Source organism: Peromyscus californicus, unplaced genomic scaffold (genome assembly GCF_007827085.1).
Source record: "Peromyscus californicus insignis strain IS unplaced genomic scaffold, ASM782708v3 Scaffold_4__1_contigs__length_199733344, whole genome shotgun sequence".
Classification (NCBI taxonomy): Eukaryota; Metazoa; Chordata; class Mammalia; order Rodentia; family Cricetidae; genus Peromyscus; species Peromyscus californicus.
Genome location: NW_026294562.1, coordinates 32,303,401 through 32,324,324, shown reverse-complemented (window position 1 = coordinate 32,324,324; position 20,924 = coordinate 32,303,401). Strand labels below are relative to the sequence as shown.

Here is a 20,924-nt window from a genome sequence, read left to right as displayed (position 1 = left end):
TGAGAGCCAGTCTTACACAATTAAGTCTATGAAGCCTGGCAGCTGAACGCCAGTGCTGGGAGGGACTCTTGTTTTGGCTTTTGACTGTGCCAGCTGGCGTGGGAAGGTGTGGCGGTGAATGCATTGTGAAACACGGGGCTGTGCAGAGCCTCTAACGGCCTCCTCTACAACGTGAGTGTTTCTGTTGCCCTCCAATGAGGACATCACAAACACAAGAGAAAACCCATAAAAGCTACACTAGAAGTGATGATAGCCTTTGTACACGGGAGACCTTTCCTGTATCTATTGATACATTTAAATTAACTTTAGAATAAAGGCGTTATGAAATCATATTTTAATCAGAAAACATCTTGTACTTTTGTCTTTTGAATGCCACTGTGAACTTGAAGTTTCATGATTGTTTTGGCTAGGTCATTTTAGTTAGCTATTCTTTTGAGTCAAATTGCTGTAATTGACAAGTTCTGCTTAATTTTTAAAGTGCTGATGTTGGGCTTTATTTATTTATAATTTTTATTTTATTTTATTCTTGGTTTTTCTTTTTTTATTTTATAATTAATTTAATTTTACATGTCAGCCACGGATTCCCCTGTCTTCCCTCCTCCCCCCCCACCCTCCCCCCAGTCTTCCCCCCATTTCCACCTCCTCCAAGGCAAGGACTCCCCTGGGGATTCAGCTCAGCCTGGTAGATTCAGTTGAGGCAGGTTCAGTCCCCTCCTCCCTCCACCTAGGCTAAGCAAAGTGTCCCAGCATAGGCTCTAGGTTCCAAAAAGCCAGCCCATTCACTAAGGACAGGTCCCACATTCTTGGTTTTTCAAGACAGGGTTTCCTTGGGCAGCCTTGACTGTCCTGGAACTAGCTCTGTAGACCAGATTGCCTCACACTCACAGAGATCCACCAGCCTCTGCCTCCCAAGTGCTGGGATTAAAGGTGTGCACCACTATCACCCAGCTATTGGGCTTTTTTTTTTTTTCCTAAGATGCATTTCGTTTTATTTTATGGTCTGAGTGGTTGTCTGCCTGTGTGTATGTGTACTGCGTGTATGACTTGTACTGGTGGAGGCCTGAAGAGGGACATTGTATCCCTTGGAACTGGAGTCAAAGATAGTTGTGACATGCCATGCAACTACTGGGAATCAAACCTAGGTCCTCTTCGAGAGCAACCAGTGCGCTTAGTCACATCTCCTGCCCTTAATGTTGGTTGTATTTACAATTTTTCTTTTAACTTGGGAGTTATATTAGCTCCTGAGGGAAATGGATGTCTGTTCAACAGCTCAGTGTATGAAGCAAATGTTTAACTGAAGCTTTTATATTAGGAAACATTTCATACATTAAAAACCAATACACGCCTTTAATCCCAGCACTCGGGAGGCAGAGGCCGGCGGATCTCTGTGAGTTCGAGGCCAGCCTGGGCTACAGAGTGAGTTCCAGGAAAGGCGCAAAGCTACACAGAGAAACCCTGTCTCGAAAAACCAAAAAAAAAAAAAAAAAAAACCAATACATATGTAAATGTAAATTCTGAAGAAAAACTCCAGTACAATGTATTTGCTGCTCAGCATAGAAGCGAATGCTGCTGGGGCCAGTCAGATGACTCAGTGGGTGAAGGTCCCTGCCACACACGCCTGACAACCCAGTCCAACCCCTGGAAATCACGTAGAAAGTTGGATGTGGTGGTTCCAGTCTGTAATCCTAGCAGTTCCAGGGAGAGATGGGAAGTGGATCAAGGAGAGTGTTTGCTTCTGCGACACGGAGGTAGACACAGGAAGACCCTGCCTCAGAAACAAGGTGGGAAGAGAGAACCGGCTCCCACAAGTTGTCCTCTGACCTTTACAAGCACACTGTGGCACACACACACACACACACACACACACACACACACACACACACACACACAATTTAAAAATAGTAGCACAACATTTTTTAACAACAACAAAAAAAATGTTTCCAATACTTTAAAAAGTCCTCCCATTCGATGATCTGAAAAGATCCTCTTTTTTTTTTTTTAATTTATTTTGCAATACAATTCAGTTCTACATATCAGCCACGGATTCCCTTGTTCTCCCCCCTCCCGTCCCCCTCACCTTCCCCCCAACCCCCCCCCCCCCATTCCCATCTCCTCCAGGGCAAAGCCTTCCCCACAGACTGAGGTCAACCTGGTAGACTCAGTCCAGGTAGGTCTAGTCCCCTCCTCCCAGGCCGAGCCAAACAATCCTGCATAGGCCCCAGGTTTCAAACAGCCAACTCATGCAATGAGCACAAGATCTGGTCCCACTGCCTGGATGCCTCCCAAACAGATCAAGCCAATCAACTGTCTCACCCATTCGGAGGGCCTGATCCAGTGGGGACCCCTCATCCATTGGTTCATAGTTCATGTGTTTCCATTCATTTGGCTATTTGTCCCTGTGCTTTATCCAACCTTGGTCTCAACAATTCTCGCTCATATAAACCCTCCTCATTCTCGCTAAATGGACTCCCAGAGATCCACCTGGGGCCTAGTCATGGATCTCTGCATCCAGATCCCTCAGTAGTTGGATGAGGATTCTAGCACAACGATTAGGGTGTTTGGCCATCCCATCACCAGAGTAGGTCAGTTCGGGCTGTCTCTCGACCATTGCCTCTTTCTCCCCTGAGGAAGTGAGTTTCATGTTCATCACTCCCTGTTTACCCTCCTGGCTGTGTGAAATTTGATTTTCAAAGTCTATTTTAGGGCGAGGGCAGGTTGTTGCTATGAAGGCTAGACTGGTCCTTGGATTCATGATTCTCCTGTTTGAGCCCCCTCAAGTGCTGGGACTCCAGGGACCATTATCTCCAGTTCAAAGTCTTGAGAAGTCATTCTGTCATTATCTGTTCATCTGTAACTACAACATGCTTGATTTATACACATATGATACCTATAATCATTTTTATATAAACACACACACACACATATATATATATACATATATATGTGTATGTATATATACACATATATATACACACTTTTTTGGTGAATATGCTGACATGGTATTTTACTTTCCCATAAGAACAAAGGGATACTACCCACCACACAGGAGTATAACTTCTGCAGACGTTCCAGGTGAAGTTCCTTTCCCATTCCGTTGGTCAGATCTGGGTCACATGTCTATGCCTATGTGGACACTGGGATCTTATGTCGGTGTGGTGGTGGCAGTGGTGGCATTCTTTGTTCCTGTTTGTTGTTGTTTCTTTTGAGATAGGGTCTTGCTTTGTAGCCCAGGATGGCCTGGAGCTCACTATGAAGCCCATGCTCACGTCAAACCCATGATACTCTTCTTGCCTTAGACTCTCAAGAGCAGGGTTTACAGGAATGATCCATCATATCTGGCTGAGACCCACTGTTGACTGATTAAAAAATGAGATTGCCATGAATGATGTATATTTGAAAAGAGTTTTTTTTCTCAAAAACAAAATTTATCTCTGTAACTCTCAAAATCAACTAATTTATCTGAGAAATTCTAATGATTGCACGCACACATGTATGTATATGTGTATGCACACACGTGTGTGTGTGTGTGTGTGTGTGTGTGTGTGTGTGCACATACATACGGAGGCCAGGGGTATCCAGCGCTATCACTTTCTCTGCCTGATGCCCTGACATGAGGTCTCTCACTGAACCTAGAGTGATGCTGGAGCCACAAGTCCTAGGGATCCTCCTGCCTCTGTCCCCCAAGGTGCTGGAGTTACAGGCACACACGTGGCCTCACCTGGCCTTTTACGTGGCTGCTGGGGATTCAAACTCAGGTCCTCACGTGTTTGCACAACAGGAGTTCTCACCCACTGAGCCATCTCTAGCCTTTTGGTTTTTTTTTGTTTTGTTTTCTTTCTGTTTTTTTTTTTTTTTTTTTTTTTTGAGACAGGGTTTCTCTGTGTAGCTTTGGAGCCTTTATCTGGAACTTACTCTGTAGCCCAGGCTGGCCTCAAACTCACAGAGATCCACCTGCCTCTGCCTTCCGAGTGCTGGGATTAAAGGCATGTGCCACCACCACCCAGTGCTTTTTGTTTTTTAAAGACTTCATGTCTACACCTAAGAAGGGCAGCTGAAGCCTTTGAAAGCTGCTCCAAGGACTCTGCCATGGCCTCGTAGACACCTCAGCTATCCCCTTTAATATGATCACCTTTCAGTTCTCTAAGGACAGAAAACTTAGTGTTTAATCAAGCGTATCAGAAGCTCATCTTCGGTCAAACAGAAGAGAGGATTTTGTCTTTCCCGTCAACTATTTCCTAACATTGGTTCAGATAGTTTATTTAAATTTAAAATTTATTTTTAAGTTACTTAATCCTTGTTAACTAAATAACAATTCTTAAGAATTACTTTAATTTTTCTTATCAATTCTGACCAAGAAAACTGTGAGTGTAGAATCCATGTATTTTAGAATCCACCGATGATCTCACTCCCTTAACACCAAAGAAGCTGGCATTTTATTGATTTTTAACAAATATACAGAATATGGCACAAAATTAAACAAATTGTATGTTTCATGAACTGTCATGAACTACACAAACCTCTGTAATTATGTAAACAATCAGAAGACTACTGGACCCCAGAAGTCTCCTCATTCACCCCTCTAATATTCCATCTCAAAGGCAACCATTATCATGTTTCCCAATGCCATACATGGTCCTCTGTGCGTGATCATGCTTCCGTCAATGACAGACCACAACAGTGGTCCCATAAGATTATAGTGCTGATATGGCTCATGAGACATCCTAGGTTGTGTAACTACACCGTGTAATCGTCACACAACGATGTATTTCTCAGAATGTGTCCCCATCATTAAGCAATGCGTAACTGTAATTCATGTGCAGTTTTGAACAATATGTCCTGCTTTTCCCTCAACATCTGCCTTTCTAAGACACAGTTTTGTTGTTTGTTCAGGTTTTAACTTCACATAACTGATTAGAATTCCCCAAAATAAATGCAGCATAGCACATCTGTTACAAGGCAGATGGACGTGTGTGCTATTCCCTACTTAGAGATGGATGGCCAGGACCGCTCAGAGCATTCCCTGTGCACCTTCTGGTGAACACTTTTGTGTCTCAGTATTGAGTGCATACTTTCCAGTGGAACTTCTGGACCAAAGATGTGCATTTGTTGAGGCTTAGAGGGAAATGCCACGTTGTTTTCCATAGTGGCAGTAGCAAATTAACACTTCTACTAATTATACATAAAAATTCCAGATCTACCCCAAACTTGTCTATGCTTGTGGGGTTTTTTTTTTTCCTTTCTCATTTTAATTATTCTGATACCTCACGGGGAAACATGCTCTGCCAGTCTGAAGAAATATTGTTTGTTTGGTTTTTTCCCCACCCCAGACTTGCATTAAAAACACTTTAGGGGAAAAAAATGCAAGTCTCCCCTATCATTGGAGTCTGGGGACAGAGCAATCTTCTGCCACTACCTAGTTGCGAAGCAATGTTAATAAGTGAAGAAAACATTAGTAAAAGAAGCAAGCTCTCACACTGTACTTGTGTTTCGGAGGAAAAAACAGTTGATCAAGAGCACTTTTAAAAATGTTCTCCTGCTGGGTGTGCCTGTCTAGGGTCTTAACCCCAGCACTTGGGAGGTGGAAACTGGAGGGCTGAAAGTCACCCTGGGCCACACAGTGAGAGCCTGTCATAACCCTTGCTCCAATGTTCTGCTGTAGTAGAATTTTTTTATTTTTTAAGAAGAGGGTCACAGGGCTGCAGGAGTTCCATGACAGGGGGCAGCAACAGGATGTCCAGGAAGAGTCAGTCCCAGTGACAGCCCAGAATCGATGGTGTGACAGAGACCAGGGTCCTGGAACCAGACCAACCATTCTTTGCGATGAATGCCTGCATGTAAAAATGTACAGATAAAGGGGTTTACTGCGTGACTCACTGGGTCACACTGCAGCTTCCATAACGAGATTTTCCCTTTCTCTCTGCCCCCTTTTTTCCTGTTTTTTTTTTCTCTTAAATTTCATTTTGTTTTATTCTGGGTGGGGAGGGAGACAGGTGGGATCGGGAGGCATGATGTGAAAGACACAAAGAATAAATAAAAAGAAAGCTTAAAAAAAGGAGGTTATCTAATCCCACAGCTTAAAAAACAAGAACAATGATTTTTTTTGTTTTGTTTTGTTTTCTTTGAGACAGGGTTTTTCTGTGTAGCTTTGTGCCTTTCCTGGAACTCACTCTGTAGCCCAGGCTGGCCTCAAACTCACAGAGATCTGCCTGGCTCTGCCTCCCGAGTGCTGGGATTAAAGGCATGTGCCACCACTGCCTGGCAAGAACAATGAATTTTTAGACTTTTGAAGGTATTATACATTAGGAAAAATTAGTTAGGATATTGTCGAGTCATTACAAATCAATCATAATCTGTCCCACTAATTTTCTTAGTTAACAACACTGTTGAAGTGGTGTACAATTTAGTTAATAAATGATTTGCCTTGTTCACTTTATCACATGCGACACTGAAGCACCTCAAGCTATGGATTGGCTATGGAGGGAGTCTATCCAGGTAGCTAGCTTTCTCCCTCACATCCCACTGAGGACAATTAATTAGCAAGCACTTTACTAAACAGCAATTGACTTCCCTTCTTGAAAATATACACACTTATATCCGAATATACATACATATTTGTTTTATTGTAAAACAGTGTCTCTCTGTGTGACCCAGACTGGCCTAGAACTCCCAATGTAGCTCATGCTAGCCTTGAATTTGTGGTAATCCTCTTGCCTAAACCTCCTGAGTGCTGGGGTCACAGATGTGAACTAACCTGCCTGGCTTGAAAACACAGACATGCATTTGATATATATGAAAACTCTTTAAATGGAGTTGGTACATTTCCACCAGGGCAATTTTGCTATTGTATCTACTGCTTTGAGCATCCCTCTTTGGGTCTTAACCATTAAAGTCTAGAATCTTCTTTCCTCATTTCTGTAAACACATGCCTCACCCTTTCCCAAACTCCTCTTGTTGGTTCTTTTCGTTTTCTAAGGTTTTATATGCCTTTCAATGACATCTACGGGTGCATAGGGTCTGTTCTAGAAGCGTCTTGGAGTATCCTGAGCACCAAATGGAGCTAGGGATACTTTTACTGTCTCTAAACATAATCCTGTAGCGCCTGGAGAAAAACGAACTTCTTTTTAGTGTTTTGTGTAACTGAGAAATGCCGCCCACTCAAACAAGCCTGCTCCTTTACGGGAGAATCAATTTAAAGAGACAGTGAACTTTACTTGAGGCTGAGCTCCCAAATCCAACGTGTTACAGTCTGGAAAATCTCATGCTTCCCTTAAAAAATAAACAGCAAACAAGCTGACGGAAGTCAGGGCCCTGCCATAAAAGTTATTCTAGCTTGGATCTGGAATCATGCATGCTGCAGAACCCATCTAAGACTTTGGAATTTCGGTACTGTTTCCAGGCTTACATTAGTGAGCAACTTTTCATCCTCAGTTAAGAAATCTCTTTGGACTGTATTGCTGCCAACTGCAAATGTTTTCAAACCTGGTGGGATATCTCTGTGGTAAATTAGTTGAGAACTAGAAATAAATTGTCATGAGTGCGTATGATACTTTCTCTTTGTGAATAAGCAGTGTGATACATTTTGAAGTCACTGTTCCTTATTCTTGTAAACTGTCTTTTTTTTGTGGGCCTATGGTATAAACATTTTAGACAGCAAGCCACATCAGTTCTAAAGTGAGCTGCAGTGAAACAAATTGGATTTCCCCTACCTCAGAGAGTTGATTGATTTGAAAGCCATGCCCTTGCCCTGTCTATTAATTTCTCAGCAAAGCCTTCTATACACTGAGATTTCTGTCTGTCCTCCTGTCTGTCCTCGGCTGCCTTCCCCCCAACGTTGTGCCAAACTTTCTGTGCCTGAGCTCTAAACACGTGTCTACGATCTTCCTCTTCCATCTACATACCTTCTTGCACACAAGGAGGAAGCAAGTCAGGGCCACATTCCCGTCCACCACGAACAGGGTGAACAGCAGAGCAGTCTTCCTGGAGACTGGCAATGCGGTCAGTGATTAAATCCCATACACGAAACAGGAATAGCACTAAAAACAAAACAAAAACCCTCCCTGATAGATTGAACTGTAATTTCCCTCACATTTTGTTTTTTCTTTGCTGTTGTTTAATATGATAAAGCAATACCAGGAGGATGGGAGCAAAATATTCACAACAATTGCCCTTTGAGTTGAGTTGAACGACCCGAGTTCTGGTCCTGGGTCCAGCAGACTCCAGCTCACTGTAACATGCCTCACCAGTAAAACAAGGTGTTTGAGGCCATCCCTGTAGTCTCAGTAGTGTTTAATAGATGGCAGAGCACTTCTGCAAATATCTGGTGTCAACCTTAAGGTTTGGGGGCTAATGTAAGACATAAATCATCCACCCAGAAGCCTATGGTAAACTCTGCTTTTGTTCATACGAATATTTTGTCTTCCAGAACTAACATTATAATCTCCTTTTTAAATGTTCATCAGTTTCACAAATAATAAATCAAGATATGAGCCAGGCAGCGGTGGCACACACCTTTAATCCCAGCACTCGGGAGGCAGAGGCAGGTGGATCTCTGTGAGTTCGAGGCCAGCCTGGTCTACAGAGCCAGTTCCAGGACAGCCAGGGCTATGCAGAGAAACTCTGTCTTGAAAAAAGACAAAACAACAGCAGCAACAACAACAAATCAAGATATGGAGTCCTTCCTCCCCCTCCTCTCCTGCTCAAGATCCTTTGGAATCTTTGGATCTGTGAATTGTTATCTTTAAAAAGCTCTGAAAAGTTCTCATCTATTCTATCTTCAATATTGCTCCTTTGGACACACAGCCAACTGTCTCATCTACCTTCCAAATTTCCTACCCTCTTTTTCACATTTCCCATCTGTTTGTATCTCTGGACATATCTGAACCAATACTTTTACACCTTTCCTGGGTAATGGACTTGCTTCACCTGTGTCTAATCTGCTGCTTAGCTGACACGGTGTTAGTTTTAGTGCTATGTTTTTATTTCAAGGTTCCAAATTCCTATTTTCTATTTCTTTGAGAATAGTTGATAAACAGATTAAAAGCAGTTGTTTCACATGACTTTCCAGATTGTTCCAACGAATGAAGTCTTTGCTTTCAGCTCCTTTTCTCCATGAGTTCTCACCCTCATAAGAACTCTTACTTACTTTGTGGATTTGGACTGTAAACTATTCATTTGTTCTGAAACTCCTATGGAATAGCTGGTGGTTTTTAGTCTGGCTAATGTCTTTAAACTCTATGTTTGCTGTTCCCATTTGTTTTAGGATACTGTTTTACTAAAACTGTTTACATTTAATTCTCTAGTTCAGTAGTTAGAAAGTGCAGGGTCAGTATGATGACCCAATATACACAGACCTGACTTGTTAGGAGACAAATTCTCAAAGGGATGTGGCTGAGACAGGCTTCCTAGCTGTTCTCTTACTGTTCTGCCTTTATCTGTTTCGGTCCTTCCTCTGCTCCGAGGGCAGCCCCTTGAGAGCGCTTGTTCTAGGCACCAACTTCCTGTGAGAAGCGCCAGCTTAGGCATGTCCTGGGCCTTTTCCCCCAACCTTGGCCCTTCATGTAACTTTCTAGCTTTTCTCTGGGACATGAAGGACAGTTTTAGAAAAGAACTGAGCTTGCCTGCTTGCCATTGATCTGGACACTAGAGCCCAGACCGGCCTCAAATTCAAGGTCCTCTGGCTCTGTCTCCTAGAGTTCTGGGATTACTGTTGTGCACCACCACATGCAAACTTTGATTTTCTTTCTTTTTTATGTTTTTTGTTTGTTTGTTTGTTTTCGAGACAGGGTTTCTCTGTGTAGCTTTGAGCCTTTCCTGGAACTCGCTTTGTAGACCAGGCTGGCCTCGGAACTCAAAGAGATCCACCTGCCTCTGCCTCCTGAGTGCTGGGATTAAAGGTGTGCGCTACCACTACCTGGCTTGATTTTCTTTCTTTAAAAGACTTGTTTGTTTTTATGTGTATGAATGTTTTGTTTGCATGTATGTATATGTACTACATACATGCCTGGTGCCCCTGGAGACCAGAGGAGTGTTGGGTCCCCAGGAACTGGAGTTACTGACAGTTGTGTGCCAATGTGTGGGAACTGGGAACTGACCCAGATCCTCTCCAAAGGCAGTATGTGCTCTTAACCACCGAGCCATCTCCCCAGGCCTATTCCTTTTAACCTTTTAGTTTCAGCATTCTTGTCAGGAAGGTTTCCATGGTAACTATTCACCATTGTGCTGGAAACAATTTTGTGCCTAATTGCTTTTATATTGACCAAACACAAATTTAAACTTAGAAACCATGCTTTTATTAATAAATCAATGATTTTGCTTCTTTGTTTATCTACTAGGGTTCTACGAAATGTTACTTTTTTCAGAAAAGGAGTCTTTGTCTTGAAATGTTTTGAGAGTTCCCTCTTCTAACTATAGCATATAGATTTCTCTTTACCATACAGTTAAATCTGCTCTCTATGGAGACCAGATCCCATGATCCTCTGAATCTTGAGTATGACCTTCACTCATGGGGTCAAATAATACAGATGACATTGATCTAATGTCACATCTCCAAACTTCTAGTTTTTGTTTTCTTAGGAGCAAAACCCTTTGCTACCTAGAAAAGCATAAGCTCAGAATGGAAGAGGAAGTTTGCTGGGATGTGAGGGTGGTGAGGGAGATCTGGAATGCAGCAAGACTGAGTCACTCCACCCATTTCCTTAAAGTGTTTGCTTGGGCTTTTAGCCTTTGTACCTTGGGTCAATTACTTACATATCTGTGCTTCGTTTTCTTCATCTGTATAAGACAGAGTATAGTACCACCCTGGTGAGACTGCTCTGATGACCAAGTTAACTATGTAAAGCACTTAGCAAAGTACTTGTCACACAATATTTATTCAAGTGTTAATTATATATATTATATATTTAACAACGTAAAACACACTTGTCACACGGTACTTATTCAAGTGTTAATTATATTTATATTGTGTAGATTCTAAAATGTGTTCCTGGTTGGGTATTGAAAAAGAGAAAATGAATGAAACAAACAAACAAAACTATATTCATTGGATATTTCATATTTATTTTGATATTTTTGTAAGTCATTTATGTATTTATTTGTTAAGTTTTATTTAAAACCTATTCTAAATGTAGAAGAAAAACTGGCTCTACCCCTGAGAGTTAAACTAAAGCCAAAGGTCTATTTGCCACACACACCCTTCGTGCCATTACACACAGCTTTCTTCTGGCACTGCCAGCTTTCTGAAGACATAAAAACAAAATGAAGCAAACACCACTTCAGACTTGCCTGCCTCATCCTGTGTGCAGGAGCTAATAGTGGATGGAAGAGGACCAGGACAGCATCCTTAGGGTGAGCAAGGGGCAGGTGCAGGTACGCAAGGGGATTCTGGGAGACAGGAATCAATGCACACATTGTGAAATGCACTCACCTCACTTTGAAGATGGGAAATCTAATAGAGACACTGAAAGACCCAAGAAGGGGAAGCAGCACATTGGGAGAGAGAGAGATTCAAAATCACTACAGAATTAACGCACCCACCACATAGGGAACATCCAAAATACATAAAGTATCAGGTGGGGTATTGGTGAAATTATTAAGGCCACTCTATGTAGTTAAAAGGGAGGTTTATTTAGTGGCGTAACTTACAAATGAAGGGATAATAGGTTGCAGGATCTGGGGAAGACGTAGCACAGTCTGGCCGTGTTCTCTGGAGAACTCTGCTAGGTCTACCTCCAGCGTCCAGGGTCCAGGAACCAAGCGAGGTGGCGCATCTGGATCTCGGGTCTTCAGGGTCTTCTCTTGGCCCCGCCTTGTAGGCGTGACAGTTACTGAAGCCTCAATGGGGGTTAGAACTTCCAGATCAAAGCTGGAATGGCTACCCACTACAGTGGGGTTCGAGAGGAAGAAGAGAAATAAAGGGACATTCTGAACTGAATACTTTGAATGGTCTATCTAAGATCGCAGAGCATGGGCCAGCCAGCCAGCAGGTCAGCTACTTTAAATACTTTAGGAAGAATTGTTACCCAAAAACAGTCTGAGTTCCATTAGGCTAAGCTATGTAAATCATTACTCCATAGGTCAAAAATAGCAGAAATGCCAGTTTGTACATCTCTACCCAGAGTTCCATCTGCCCTGCTCTGTAGACCTTTGGAGTTTGAGTGGTGTCCTATATATCTTCAGCAGGTTGATACCTGCCTTAAGTGGTTCATGGAGATTTTGCAAGCACTGATCCAAACTACAGAATATGTACTAAGTACCTGCGATGGATAGTTCCCTGGAAAATGATGATGACGCCAGCACAGCCCTGGCTCCCAATGAGTTAGCAGTCTAAGGAAAGGGGCAGAGAAACAGATCTGGAAGTGATAAGCAAGTAAGAGATAAAGCAATGAAGTCGCCTTAGTTGTGGGCTGTTCGGGAGATAAACACTTGAATTACGTCCCAAGGGTCAAATTGAAATATCGTCAGGTGTCACTGGCAAGAACAGGTGGGCAAAGGTGTGCAGGTGTGAGAGCAGGTAGGCACCAAAGAAGACAATTCTGTCTCCTCTGAGAGGTAGAGGGTGTGGAAGAAAGTGATACAGACTGATGGAGCACATCCTGGCAGGTATGAAAATGAGTGGAGAACACTATATCCAGAGAAGGAACACAAAAGCACAGCAGAGGGATGGGGCTGGAGAGACGGCTTTGTGGTTACAAGCACTTGTTGCTCTTCCAGAAGACCCAAGTTCAGTTCCCAGGATCTATGTAAGGCTTCTCACAACTGCCTGCAACTCCAGCTCTAGGGGAACTGATGCCCTCTTCTGGCTTCCTTGGGTACAGGCACACAGATGGTCTGCGTGCATGTGTGTGTGTGTGTGTGTGTGTGTGTGTGTGTGTGTGTGTGTGTGTGTATACACAAATAAAGATAATTTAAAAAATACTGAGTGCCTCTCACTTTAAAGGCTTTAAAGAAACCTTCCCAGTAGTAACACCATCCTGGTCTTCTCTGAGTGACCTGTCTTGACTCACTGATTTGTCAGGTTTCTCCACGGAACATTTCCTTTCCTTTGGATAGGGAAATTTCAGAGCAGTGGGAGGAAGGAAGGAGAAAGCAATCCAGCTCAATGAGGAGGCTGCTTTCACTTCAGCCTCCCCTTCCTATACATCCTATATTCCGACTTGCACTAGAAAGAAGTGAAACCACTATACCCAAGAGAGCAGAGGGTTCGTGTGAGAGACCACTCTGAATCATTACTGTCCTGAGATGATGTCATACTGGGTTAGGAAACAGCCGTGATCCCAGTTTCTTTTCCTTTCTAACAGCTAGGACCATGTGATGGTTTCAATTTGACACCGTCTAGAACCATTCTAGAAAAGAGCCTAAATAAGAGATTGTGTGCAGTGGACCAGACTGGATGGATGTCTGTGGGGGACTGTCATAGTTGGGTTAATGGATTTGAAAGGATCTAGTCCACTGTGGGTGAGACAATTCCCTAGCAGGGGATCCTGAACAGTACAGGAATGGAGAAATTGAGCTGAGTACAAGCAAGCAAACATGTAAGCATTCATTTTTCTTCTCTTGGCTGTGGATGTGATATGAATAGCTGTTTGAAGTTCTTGCCTTGACTTCGCCACAATGATGGATTATATAACCTGGAATTGTGAGCTGAAGTAAAAACCATAATTTCCCCAAGTTGCTTTTTGTGGGAGTATTTTATCACAGCAACACAGACAAGACTAGGGCAGCCGTTTGGGGGACACTGTCTTTTCCCATGGAGTAGCAACGGGTCCTTGAGATCCCACCACAGACTCGTGCATGGTCTTCCCATGACAGAGCACAAAGCGTGGCAAAGCCGTAAACTGGAACGTGAGGCCCTGGACTTCAGCCTCACCCCATTTCTGTCAATGTTCCCCATATCCTCCAGAAAAGACCTTGATATCCTATCTGGTTTCTAATCTACATTCCTATTATCAATGTAGCCTTTGCCAGACTCCTCACCTATAAAAGGGAGATAATCATATCTAAATAACTAGTGAAAAAGCCTCCAGCTCACATACGCTGGTCAAAGCACTGGCTGCATTCACCATCACTCTCCTCACTGGAGAACCTGACCTAAGGGCTAGAGATGGCTCAGCAGTTAGGAGTGCATACTGTTCTCGAGGAGCGCCTGGGCTTGGCTCCCAGCACCCGTATCTGGCAGCAGCTCACAACCACTTGCAAATCTGGTTCCAGGGGATCTGACACCCTCTTCTAGCTTCTGTGGACACAGACACAGGTACACACACAAACACACACACACACACACACACACACACACACACACACACACACACACACACACAGAGAGAGAGAGAGAGAGAGAGAGAGAGAGAGAGAGAGAGAGAGAGAGAATAAATTCACACAGGCACATACACATTAATTAAAAAAAACTAAGTAATTTTTAACTCTTACCCTTCAGATATTTCTAGTGTGGCAGCCATACTTTTTTTTTTTTTTTTGAAAAAAGGAAAGGCCAGGACGCAAAGCTCAGTTGGTAGAGTGCTTGCTTAGCATGCACAGAGTCCTGGGTTTAAACCCCAGCATCCCGTAACTGGGCATGGTGGCAGACTGCACTTCTGGCACCTGTGAGATAGAGTCAGGAGGATTGGAAGTCCAAGGCTGGGTCGCTAAGATGGTACAATGGGGAAGGATGCTTGCTGCTAAGCCTGGCCACCTGAGTTCGATGCTTGGGGTCCACATAGTGAAGGGAGAACAGTGGCTCCCGCGAGTCGTCCTCTGACTATGCCACGGCATATGAATAAATTAATAAATGTAATTTTATAAAGTCCCCTACACAGTGACTTTGATACCAGTCTTGGATACATGAATCTTTGTCTAGAAGAAGAGGAAGGGAGAAAGGAAGGAAGGGAGAAAGGAAGGAAGGAAGGAAGGAAGGAAGGAAGGAAGGAAGGAAGGAAGGAAGGAAGGAAGGAAGAGGGAGGGAGGGAGGAAGAAAGGAAAGAAAGAAGGGAGGGAGGGAGCGAGGGAAGGAAGGAAGCAAGGAAGGAAGGAAGGAAAAGAAATGAAAAGAAAAAGAAAATGACATCCATATTACTTAAAATTTTTCTTTGGCTCCTTCTATATTTTAAATTGAGGCCAAGCTACTTCCTTTGGTGCCTTGAGCTCAACCAAACCTGCCTCCTGCCCTCTCCCATCTCTAAGTCCATCATACTACGTTCATGGTAGCCACTGTGTTTCGGCCAGGCTCTCCCTGTCCTTCAAGCAGATGGTGCCTGTCTTGAATTGAGTGCCTTGGCCTGGAGTGCTCTTGGCCTGGAGTGCTCTTTGCCTGGAGTGCTCTTGGCCTGGAAGGCACTTCTGCCCCTCCCTTCCATACGCTCCTTGCACCTTTTGGATGGACCTTAGACATTGTGTTGTGACCAAACTTCCTCTGCTTTTGCTTCCTGATGTCAGTGTTCTGGAATGTATTTGTGTGAATGTTACTCAGTAGCTACCTCCCCAATGGGGACTAAACTTCAGAGGGCAAAACTCTGATTTGGTTCACTACTGAAGCCCTGGCAACTACCCTTGCAACAAAGTACTTGATTTATTATAGTTACTGTCATGAGGCAGCCCTCTGTAATCAGACCCAAGCCTATCACTGCTATGACCTCAGGACCCCGGGGAAGTTAGGCTTTCCTTGCAATGATTTCCAAAGCATTTAATTACTTTCTTGAGTGTCAAAGTTGAATTTCAACTTTTCAGTGTTATTTGCCAAGTTAAGTATGCACGTTTAATACAAATTTTCTTAAAAACCTTGCATTTTAACAATATTGGTTACAGGAAATCTATCCAAGTCAACACATTTTCAAAGTAAGATTCTCACTAAGAAAAGAAAGGTCAGCACTCAGATTAACATTCTGACAATACGTCAACGTCTTTGGTCAGTAAAGGGGGTCACCAGACACCTAAGAGAACATAGGTGTTTCAGGAAAGGATTTGCTGGTTGACCAGATGTAGATAATACAACAAAGGGAAAAGAAAATTTCACATTGTGTCCCATGGGCTCATGCTGACAGTCCTTAGCCTAAAATGTGAGAATGCAATATTTGTTAAATGTAACTTTCTAAAAGCCAAGGAGGCCACACTACACATTTGCACTTTAGAATGGATTACAGTTTGCCCTTCTTCGGTTTGTTTTAAGACTCGGAGCTATGGAGTCCCTCATACTGACCCCCAAGGACTCTACGAAGTGTGTGGATAGCCTGTATTCAGCTTCATGCATTTTGTATTGTCCTACTACATGACCCTGGCTTTTTTTTTTCACTACTTTTGGTCCCGAGCATTTTTATTGGCCATTAAACTGGTCTTTCCTCTCTTTTCCTTTGGGATTTTACATATTAAGAAAACCGCCGCGCGGTGGTGGCGCACGCCTTTAATCCCAGCACTCGGGAGGCAGAGGCAGGCGGATCTCTGTGAGTTCGAGGCCAGCCTGGGCTACCAAGTGAGTTGCAGGAAAGGCGCAAAGCTACACAGAGAAACCCTGTCTTGAAAAACCAAAAAAAAAAAAAAAAGAAAGAAAACCATGCTCACAAAACACACTGAATGTTTTGCAATGGGAATAACTGCAAATAAATACGTAAGTAAACAAATGCCGCACCTCTTGAGCCGGCAAATTCAACTTTTATGAAGCGTATGTTACCAATGAACCTCAAAGTTTTCTAAGAATTATGCACTGTCCCTACCCCCCCTTCAGCTGGAACACTAATGGTAGGCAGACAGAAAAGCCTGAAAGCAGCCAGTGTGCTGTGAATCAAGAAGGGATGGGTGAGAGATCGATGTATGTGATTGAAAGCAGGAAACACCCAGGGTACAGTGTTAATCTCAGAGAGCAAAAAGGTGGTTCACAAAATATTTGCAGTATGATTCTATTTTCTAATTGAAAGTCGATGCATGTGTAACATTTCCACATTGAGGAAAAAAATTGATAGCACTGATACTTTTTTTAAAAATTTTTTCCTAAGAACACACACATTATTTTTACAGTCAGAAAAAAAAAATTACCTAGAAAAAGAAAACCCAACTTTCTACAGAAGAGACAACCTGTTCCCTTGTATATATTCCAGAAAAGGCACCACTGGGCATCTGTTTTAAAGATTATGTTTTTAAAAAAAAATTAGTACTTAAGTATAACTCTGAACGTGCTGCTCTGTTGGGATTTGTCTGTAGGAAAAAGCTACACGCCCACACATTCTAATCCATTCAGATTAGCTCTATTTGCATAGCTTCATTCCTCAGTTACTGTCACCTACGTTGCTTAATCTGAGCAACCATATAAATAGAACTGGAGTGTGACTGTACTGCCTATCAGCAAGTGCTGACTGCAGGAACGCACGTTATCCAAGAGCAGCTATTCCCTGCCACGACTGAGGTGAGTGCCGCATCAACCTACAAGAATATCTGCTCTCTGCTATGGAGGGGAGAAAACAGTACTGTTTATAGGCTCTCAAATAGTTCTGATATATAAAGGATAAAAGGCTTGTTATTAAATAGAGTGGTTTGTTTTTCACAATGGGATTTGAGAATAGTTCTGGATTACAAACCTTGGATTTTGTAATTCTAATAATGACGCTGACTTTCCAGTTTGATGACTTCTTATCTTGTTCAACTCCGCAAGCGGGTGGTCCTTCAGAGCAGAGTGCTTCCAACATGCGTTTGCTCAAGCTAGTCCACGGGAGTGATGAAGGAAAGAGAGGGTTATGATAATCACTGAAAGTAGAGAAAAGCAAAGCCAGGCACGACGCTTCAGGAAGGGGCTATGTCGTCTTTACTGTGCTAACATGAATTCGAACTCTCCAAGAAAATAGGCTACAGACCGCAACAAACAAATGTATTTAAAAGGCAGTTTTTATGACTAGAAAAACGTTGTTTCTAGGACACACGTACTCTTGGGTGAAAGAGCAAACAAAAGCCATCACTGGTTTTGAAGCAGCTCAGAAGGGCAACATGCATTCTGCTCACACCGACTCAATTCCTGCTGGTACAGGCTGCTATTTAAACTATGTTCCGTCCAACTGAAAAGCTAACCTTATGTTTACCTAGCCTTTTATCCCATGCATAAGGGTTAAAAATTAACTATTCTGTAAAAGTTACAGCTCTGCTTTAAAGGAAATCGTTTATTCTAAGCTAGCAATGGTGACTGATTATAGCTCAGTAGCATGGATTCAGGTTACCCTAAATGATGCATTCCTAAGCAAAAGCAGTTACATGAAGGTTTGCAGGCAAGGGACCAAGAAAGTCATAAACCAATATATGCAACAACTGCATTAGTCATAAGCAGAGAGTCAGACACAGAAAAACGAGGAAATCTTTCTTTGTAGGTTTTGTATGTTATCTTACCGCTCCTTAGCTTTTCGAAAACACAAACAACACAGTCTGAGGGCATCAACTCAGATTCCATTATTAAAAGTAAGTGGAGCCCAAGACGGTCCGAGAAAATCCTGGCTCTTGATCTTACATCCCTCCATAATCACAATATTTGGCTCACCCAAGGAGAAGAGTCTGGGATACTTCACACAGATACAGCTTCTTCAGAGAACTCTGCCTTATGCTGACATCTTCAGAAATTTATTATTACTATTTCAAAGAAGCTGGGCATTGGCTTTGAGTATAAAAAGAGCAGAACGTTTAAAACAAAATTCCAAGTTCTGACTCACATGGACCCTTCCCCACGGTTATTACCTAATGCAGGTAAATGGCTTTACATTTACTTCAGGGCGGTAACTTTTATAGAGTAGCTAATTTTTAACCCGTCTGAACAGAGAAAGGAGATAGGATGGTAATGGAGAAAGAGAATAGATAACATTTTGAGTTTCATTTTGTGTGTGTGTGTGTGTGTGTGTGTGTGTGTGTGTGTGTGTGTGTGTGTGTGTGTAAGACAAGATATAGATTTCTGCTTTTCTTCTACATGTGGATATCCAGTTTTCCCAGTAAAAATGTTTAAGGCTACATTTTTTCCAATACATGTTTTTGATACCTCTGTCCAGAATCAGATGGTTCTATTTGCCTGAATAATAATGTAATCATATTTTTAATTTTTAAAAATTTTAAAAAGAGAGAAAAGACGTGTTAAGATTGAAACAATGTGAGAAAGATAACAAGAGATTTAAAACTCAGATACAAAAGAAGTAGATAAAATTAGAAGAGGAATAAAAATTAGAATTCAAAATAATAAATAATAGTTTTAAATGAAAGGACAATAAAACGGGAGACAGCGCTTTTCCAGGGCTGTGTGGGGAGGGGAGTGGGTTTGAATTTGCTCCCGCTAAGCAGGCTGGCGTGAGTCCAGTGGAGGGCATCTCATCTGCATCCAGGCTGTGTTTGCTCTAGACTCTAATAAAAGTCTAGAGGCTTTCTTCCTTTGCGTTTATGGGACCTTTGCACCCCACGCTGATCTCTACATCCTATAGGCTGGGCAGGTTCCCATTCATTCCGGAGAGCCTCATTCTGAAATCCACAAGTTGGAAAAGTTCACCCAGTTTACTTGAGCGTGAAGAGCAAACGGAGCACGGACTGCTGTCTGAACGGGAGGGCAATCAGCCTGCCTTGGTTTATCAGAAACCTGCCGCTGCAGGATTGGAGGCCTCAGTCTCCGGGGACAACCTCAAGCCACAGGTCATAGTCCTCGCCACAAGGGGGCAGGACTTCTGATCGCCGTGCCTTCCACAGCCCAGGCTCCGGGTTACCGAAAGTTCTCAGTGGATCTGTCGTCCCCTCTCCTTACAGGGTTTTCTCCTGGACAGTCACTATGGCAGAGTGTTCCCAGGCACCCTGACTGGTCACCTGCCTGTATTTTCTGATCGCCAGAGTTGCTCAGTCTCAAACAATAGACCCCCTTTGAAGGTAGCTCCTGATCACAACGCTCTAGGATACGGGGAGTGAGGAGATGGCTCCTTAGGGCTAAGGCAGCAGTGAGAGGGGACTCACCTCAGACCAAATTCCTGCCCTGGAGTTAACGCTTGTGAGAACTGGGCTGTCAATCATGGGTTTCTCCCGTGACCACCGCCGCTCCTTTCCTCTCATGATGGCCACCCAAATCCGGACTGGCCACGTGATTGCTGCTGCCCTTCCTCCTGACCCCTCCCAGCCAGCCCCTCTCCCCCTCCTCCATCCATGCAGGGAGCCAGGGCTGGAGTTTTGGACGGCTTCCTACTTCTCGGCATTATTTTATTCTTTGGCCATGCATATTAGCTAAACCCCCCACCACTTGAGTCCCAGTGATTTTCCACTCTGTCTCCTTGGAATATAGTTTCTCCTTTGTTACCCTGATCTTCCAACTTGTGAGTGAGCAGAGAAAATCAGCAATCTTACTCTTTCTTTATTCTTGAGAAACTATGCTTATTCGGATCACCATCATTACTCTTTCAAATATTCAGCTGGTGCCAAATCTGACAGGCAGAAACTCCAAGGTGGCTCCCATAGGGTTTGAGACAACCTGGCCCCATATCTGGAGTCATGGTTCCTTTAAGTGGAGAAAATGTTTAGAAAATAAGATGCATGCACATGCTGCTGGGCATTCATTTAATACTGACTCAAACTTAACATTGCACGGGTTTTGTCTTGGCTTCTGAGTTACATATTTCTATCTCTTTCCCCCTACAGTGAAAACCATGCAACATCTGTGTGGCTACTTATTTTTTTATAACTATGTACTACAACAAAACTGTCCTAAGGTTTCAATACAAACATTGCCACTAACAATAAGTCTACTCAGCTTGAGATTTTTCTGTGCTTTTTTTGTTTTCTTATTCTATGGCTAGATTCTAGCCCATAGTGCACAGTCAGAATACTATGCTCAAATTCAGTTATTTACTTTTTCTGTGTGGCTATCAATTTCATGTTGAGTTAGCTGAGGAGGTTGTTTCCGGTGATTTCAGGTACATATAGCTGGACTAATATTATATTTTAATCCC

At 43.0% G+C, this 20,924-nt stretch overlaps 1 protein-coding gene and 1 long non-coding RNA gene across 4 annotated transcripts in view; one reads left to right on the top strand and one right to left on the bottom strand.

The window, feature by feature from the left end:
- The window catches only part of Il33 (interleukin 33), a 39,597-nt gene that overhangs the window by 6,880 nt on the left and 11,793 nt on the right, over positions 1-20,924 (top strand). Inside the window, exon 1 of one of the 3 annotated variants that reach the window (XM_052761309.1) lies at positions 16,591-17,383. The exons of the other annotated variants lie outside the window; for them this stretch is intronic. The gene's annotated coding sequence lies outside the window, so the exon portion shown is untranslated. Of the gene's footprint in view, positions 1-16,590; positions 17,384-20,924 lie in introns of those variants that run through there. 3 annotated transcript variants of the gene reach the window in all.
- LOC128124716 (uncharacterized) lies at positions 4,411-20,920 on the bottom strand. The gene is made up of 4 exons (XR_008222943.1): positions 19,939-20,920; positions 17,556-17,676; positions 7,899-11,876; positions 4,411-5,828 (listed from the first exon to the last, which is right to left on the bottom strand). It is a non-coding gene; the product is annotated as an uncharacterized LOC128124716 (long non-coding RNA).